Raw genomic sequence first — 6,995 nt, 5'->3', positions numbered from 1 at the left:
CAAGTTCCTATCTTGATGAGTCATCTCACAGCTGAAAGAGATCAGAGGATTGAAGCTGCTAGGCAGCGTTTCAACAGAAGAGTGGCTATGCTTGAACAACAACTAAGGGTTGAGTTACTTGATGCTATTGAGGAAGCTAGAAAGAAGAAAGAACAAGAAGATGAGGATGCACGTCTGGAAGCTGAACGACTTAAGAATGCAAGGTTAGAAGCTCTGAAAGAAGCTGAAAGGCTACAAGCTGAAGTTGATGCCCTCCGAGGTCAAGTTCTTGCACCAGTGTCTTTCACTAGTGCTGCTTCACACTCCACTCAAGCTCCTCACCCTGCTCAAGACAATCTTTAGGATATTCCATCCAGTTCTACTCGGACAAGACCTTCCAGACTTGATACTTTGGAACAACGTCTTAACTCTCATGAGACTCTCTTGTTCACCATGAATGAAGCTATTCAAGAACTCCTTCGTCGCACTGAAAAACCTTAGTTTTAGGATCTCTCTCGTTTTCTTCCGTGTTTGATAAATTTTTAGTTATTTGCCTCTATGTTTTAAGTCTCTTTATTGCGTTATGTGTTTTTTTTTCGTTTTTCTTCTTGCATTTAACACAACGTTTAACTGGAAAAAAAATTAATAACTCAACATTACACATTACATATTACATCATCACTCATTTGCATTACTCTAGAAGGGAGGATCCTTCCTCATTCTCCTACACTCTTGGCGCTGCTCTACTCTTTCCTTCTCCAGACGATCGAGTATGTACTCTATGTTGCAGAGCCTGTTGCTCAGTTCATCCTACTCCAGACTCTCCTCCATCGTCTCCAGATCCTTCTCCACTGCTTCCTTCTTTTCCAGCAGATTCAGCTCCAGCTTGCAAAGCTCCTGAATTTCCTCCACGAAGCAGAGGAACTCCTTCAGATCTTTCTCCAATTCTGGACTAAGATCCTTCTCAAGCAGCTGTGTAGTCAGCTCATGTATGGTTCTCGAACCTTCTGGGTGCCTAACATTGATGAAAAGATCTTCATCAAAAGCCTTCCTTCTGAGCTCATCTAATGCAACGATGTATGATGCCATTTGTTATTCGGAAGTAGTCTTGTTGTGAAGCCTACTTTGTTCCTAATCGCTTTATATAAGCATCCTTCTCTCTCCAGAAGTTATTGCTCTTGCAGTTTCTCGAGGATAAGTTATTGGTAACTGAAGCTTCTCTTTACTCCCGTGGCCGGTGGTAAACGTTCTGCATATGCATTAACTCCTTTCATTAATTCGCTAATTTCTTTTTCATCATTAATCCCTTCTCCATTTTTTTTGAAACTTAGACCTTCTCTAAGGGGGAGTACCTTGTACTTCAAGCTAAGTTTTTCACACCCCAAGCTTTTTGCTTATGACAAAAAGGGGGAGTATAACCCAGTTTTTGATGTGTAAGCTGTGTTAGTGTGATTTCTTTTTCTTTTGGAGAATTTAAGAGTTCCACTTTTATGACCATAGATGTGTCACTGGGCAAATACAAGGAATACATTTCACTTCTTCTGAAGTGATATTGGTTGACCCTGATAACCTACTCATGACTCTGAATACTTATGCGCTCTGATTATCTCATTTCTTCTATGTCATGCGTTTTCACTCTGAACTCTTCTATTTATTTAGCTCAGAATCTAGATATCACTAATGTTTTCATTAAGTCTTAGATTCAGGGGGAGCTAAGCTCAGAATCAAGCTGTGACTTGGATTCAGAATGAGCAAAATAAACCATTCACATCAGGATAAGTCTTTTTCTATTCCTTATACTTTGAGTGAATTCAGTTTATTGTTTAAGAATTGTTCATCAAAATACTTGGTTTTGTCATCATCAAAAAGGAGGAGATTGTAAGATCAAGTTTTGATCGTGTAGTACAACTCTATGTTTTGATGATTACAAGTTAACGTTTTAGTATGAACAATTATGGTACTCTAACGTGTTTTCTGAGTGTGCTCTTAACAGGCTCTGACCTTGACATAATCTCACACAAATCAGAAGCACTTTGCTTAAAGAGTAATCCTAGCAACGCTTTCGCAATCTCTATGTTCAATCTAAACAGTAGAAAAGCTTCAGAAGATCTGAAGTTAATCAAGCTCTGATATGGACTCAGCTCACTTGAAGTTCTGAAGATCCAGACGTTCTGATAACCCAGACACTCTGAAGGTTCAGAAGCTCTGATGGTTTAGAAGACTCTGAAGATCCAGAAGCTGAAAAGTGGAGACTTTGAAGTCCAGAAGCAAACTGGCTTTGAAGACCAAGTACTTCTCCTCTGAGTTCAGAATCAGAAGGTCCAACACGAAGCATTCCTCTGATCAGAAGTCAACAAGGTTAAAGGTCATGTCACTATCCAAAGTACAAAAGCAAGTGTACTATCCTGACGACCTAACCTAACATTCTCAGCCACAGCAGAAGCTGGAAATTACAGATCTGCCCTCCAACGGTAGCATTCCCATGCAATGTTCAAACCTTAATCCTTGGAGTATATATAGAGGCTGAAGACTGAAAGATGCGGTGGAAGAAACTTATAAGCGCAAGCAATATTCAAATCTTCTTAGCAATCTTTCTTCATCGAATTCATTGTGTTTACTACAAGCTTTTAAGAAGCAACTTCTTTGTAAACAATATTCTTTAAACAGTTGTTTAGTTTACCTTTAGGAGATCAAGGTTGATCGGATCCTAGAGAAGACTAAGAGAGTGAATCTTAGTGTGAGCTAGGCTGTAACACCCTCTAAACTCCGCATAATAATATATAGAGTAAAATGCATAACACAGAGGGTGTCACACTTATTCTCCAGAAACATAAATCAAAGCACCTGTCATGCTCATAATAAATATATAAATTTTCCAACTTTAATGTCGCAACATCATATGCATAGCACAGCGGATTTATTTCTACTCCAAAATTTAACATAAAGAGAGTTCATAGGTAACTCTTAACATCAAGGTACAAAACTAAACGTTTCCCGGTGTTACATAACAGAGCATGACTCCCCTAACTAAACCGTAAATGAAAGACTAGCTCCTCCAACTAACCCTCGCGAGAAGCTCCACTATCTTCGGTACCTGAGCGATGTCGCATAGAACATCATTCCAACAGAAGGGTGAGAACTCATATCATATGGATAAGCATAATAATAAATAATGTAAAAGCTTATCTATGCTCCACATAAATTACTCACATTCACTAACAAATAATAAATTATGTAATTTTAACATAATTAATCAAGTTCACAGTTATGGCAAATACTCCATAAATTATAGCTCAATTAGAACATATATAATAGTCTCTAATTACCACCACATCAAATCTCTCCAAAAATATCACCATAACACATATGACTCAAGTGAGACCCGTGCAAATGTCTTTGGTACCAAAGTTGTTATCCTTAGCGGTATCACCGCGTCCACTCCAGACAGATAACCACTAATAAAGCCCTCGCTCTAGGCTTCAAAACCACTCCAGTTTTGGGACAAGTCACTAGCCTCCACGAGAACTAGCAAACATTGCCTCTTGACAACTATGCAGTGTATTGTGCAAAACTCAACTAACATATGCATATTCAGACCATCTCCAAGTCCTAATTATTTTAGCATATTCATCACCAGTTGCACAAAACACATATTACATGTTATCAATTATACAACTTGCAATCACAACAACTTAGCATCTCAAACATAACATCAATTCAGAAACAACATCATATAATGATTATTAAAAATAGATGTAAATTAAATATAATTCATATATAACAGGTTCTGCAACTATTTCCTAAAGACTGGATTTCTCTCTAAATTTTCCCAAAAACTCGCGACATGCTCATGCTCGCCATCTCGCGACATCTCACTGCACAACTCGCCATGTCGCGACATCTCACGACATCTCCCTACGCAACTCGCCATGTCGCTGAATAACTCGCCATGTCGCGACATCTCACGACATCTCCTTACGCAACTCGCCATGTCGCGACATCTTGCGACATCTTTCTGCGCAACTCGCCATGTGCGCGCACCACACATCTAATGAACTATTAAACAGATGTAAATTATCTAATATACTCAGAAAAATCTAATATTTTTATCATGGTTCCGTATACACGTTTTGTAAACCTCTATAAATTTTCAAGTCACAATTCAAAGTACAAAAATCAGGAAAAATCGTACACTAACCGCAGTTCGTAAGAAACTGGACAGCTTAACCTATACTCACTAAAATACACATAACTTGAGCTACAGACGTCGGAATGACGTGAAACCAGTGGCAAAAGTTTCGTAACAGAAAAACCTACAACTTTTATGAAGACTACTTCTTCAAATTCGGCCATTAACATAGCACGAAAAAGGGTACAAGAGAACGTAAATTTCTGCGCATCATGCAAGCCTATCATCTACCCCCAAAATCATCTAAAAGCCAAACCCTAACTATTTCAATTTGGGAATTTTTGCAACCTAGGGTTCCTAAATCATGCTTTCTATCATTATCCACTATCATACCAATCCATAAAACATGAATTCAAACCCTTACCTCTTGTAGATCAGTTCTAAGTTTTCTCCTCTTTTCTCCTCTCCTTCTCTGCTTTCACGTGTTTCTTGTTCTGCTTCTCTTCTAATCCTTATTTTTTTTCTTTTCTTTCTTTCTATTTCACTCCTAACCCTTAAATAGCCATACAATGGGCCCCACTCTCAATTACTCACACTAAACCCTAAAACCTTATTTATCTATATCACATAATCACTTAATTATCTAATAAAATCACTTAATTACCATATACCATAATACTAATTAAAATAAAATAATAAATAACCTAATAACAGAAAATGGGGTGTTACATAAGCCAGTGTATTGTTAGTCACTTGTAGGTTTCAAGTGCAGTTGTAACAAATCTCTTATTAGCGAATTGCCTTCATTCTAAGAAGGAAGAAATCACTTTCGCGGGTGGACCGGACTAGCTTGAGTGATTCATCAAGTGAACCAGGATAAAATCCTTGTGTGCTTTTCTCATCTCTTATCTTAAGCACTTTACTTGTGTCTCGAAAGATTTGTCAAAATCTTAAGTGGGAAGTTTTATTCTGAAAACGCTATTCAAACCCCCCCTTTCTACCGTTTTTCATACATTCAGTTGGGAGTGGGGCCCATTTTAAGACTATTTAAGGGTTAGGAATGAATTAGAAAGGGAGAAATCACAATTTGAGAATTGGAGAAGTTAGCGGAGCAGAAGAAAAGAAGCATGAAAGAGAGAAGGGGAGAAAAGAGAAGAAAAATCTAGAATTTGATCTTCAAGAGGTAAGGGTTTGAGTTCATATTTTCTGGATTAGTATAATAGTTGGTAGCAATAGAAAACATGTTTTAGAAACCCTAAGACGCATAATTTTCTAAATTGAAAATAGATAGGTTTCGTTTTTAGATGAATTGTGGGGTGGAAAAGAGGTTTTGTTTGTGCTCTGTTGATATATGCAGGTTTATTGGTTTCTTATGTTTAAATTATTTATGAAGTTTTGATTGTCAATATATGTTTTTTTTTTCCTTATTCTTTTGCGTGCAATTAATTTTATGCTGGGAGATGGAGAAGAGGGTCGTAGAGGATCGAATATGCTGGGAATTATGTCATCTTCCACACTGTTGTCTATTCTCTTTGAATTCTTCGTCATTGTTTTTATATACTATAGTTGGATTGCATAGTCAACTTGCTATCAATATGTTGTCATAATGAAATTTGAGATGGTTTCCACTTCTTTTGTTGTATATCCTTATTTGTATTTTATTAGTATTCATATTAATTCAATCTTATTAGGGTTACTATAATTGCTAGTTGTGTAATTGATAACATGTAAGCTATGTTGTGTGAAATTGGAGATGATTCGTATTGTTGAGCTGGTGATGAATATGCTAAAATAATTAAGACTTGGAGATGGTCTGAATATGCATAAGTTAGTTGAGTTTTGCACAATACACTGCATAGTTGTCAAGAGGCAATGTTTGTTAGTTCTCGTGGAGGCTAGTGACTTGTCTCAAAACTGGAGTGATTTTGAAAGCCTAGAGCGAGGGCTTTATTGGTGGTTATATGCCTGGAGTGGACGCGGTGATACCGCTAAGGATAACAACATTGGTAACAAAGACAATTCACGGAGTGACACTTGAGTCATATGTGTTACTGTAGGGAGTTGTTGATGTTAATCAATGATAACTGCAATATTTTTGGAGAATTTTGTTGTTGTGGTAATTGACGATATTTATATTTGCTTTATTTGAGTTATGATTATGGAGTATTGGCATACTTTGAAAGTTAATTGATTATATTAAATTTAATGATTTATTTTCTTAATTATGTATGACATATTCATGGATAATTTTTATAAGCTTTTCCATTACTTATTATTATGCTTATCCATATGATATGAGTTCTCACCCTTCTGTTGGAATGATGTTCTATGCGACATCGCTCAGGTATCGAGGATAGTGGAGCTTCTCGCGAGGGTTCGTTGGAGGAGCTAGTCTTTCATTTATGGTTTAGTTAGGGGAGTCATGCTCTGTTATGTAACACTGGGGAAACGCTTAGTTTTGTACCTTGACGTTAAAAGTTATTTTATGAACTCTTTTTATTTATTTTTGGATTATGTTTTATTTTGAAGCTAAATAAATCCATTGTGCTATGCATATGATGTTATGACATTAAGGTTGAAAATTTATATATTTATTATGAGCATGACAAGTGTTTTGATTTATGTTTTTGGAGATTAAATGTAATACCCTTTATGCTATGCATTTTACTCTGATTTATGTTATAAAAATTACGCGGGGTTTAGAGGGTGTTACAATATTTCTATATAAACATAAACTAGTAAGTAGCTCGTGCAGTGCACGAGTTATTTCTTTTCCATTTTAATATATTTGAGTTACATATTATTATGAGGAGGACTCAAGCTACTCCAGGAGTAACTTTAAAGAGTTATTCCTCATCCTAACCCTCCATTCTATTTTAATTAAATG

This window comes from Lotus japonicus, chromosome 4, assembly GCF_012489685.1.
Source record: "Lotus japonicus ecotype B-129 chromosome 4, LjGifu_v1.2".
Lineage (NCBI taxonomy): Eukaryota > Viridiplantae > Streptophyta > Magnoliopsida > Fabales > Fabaceae > Lotus > Lotus japonicus.
The sequence above is the reverse complement of the archived record's forward strand: the minus strand, read 5'-3'. Positions refer to the sequence as shown.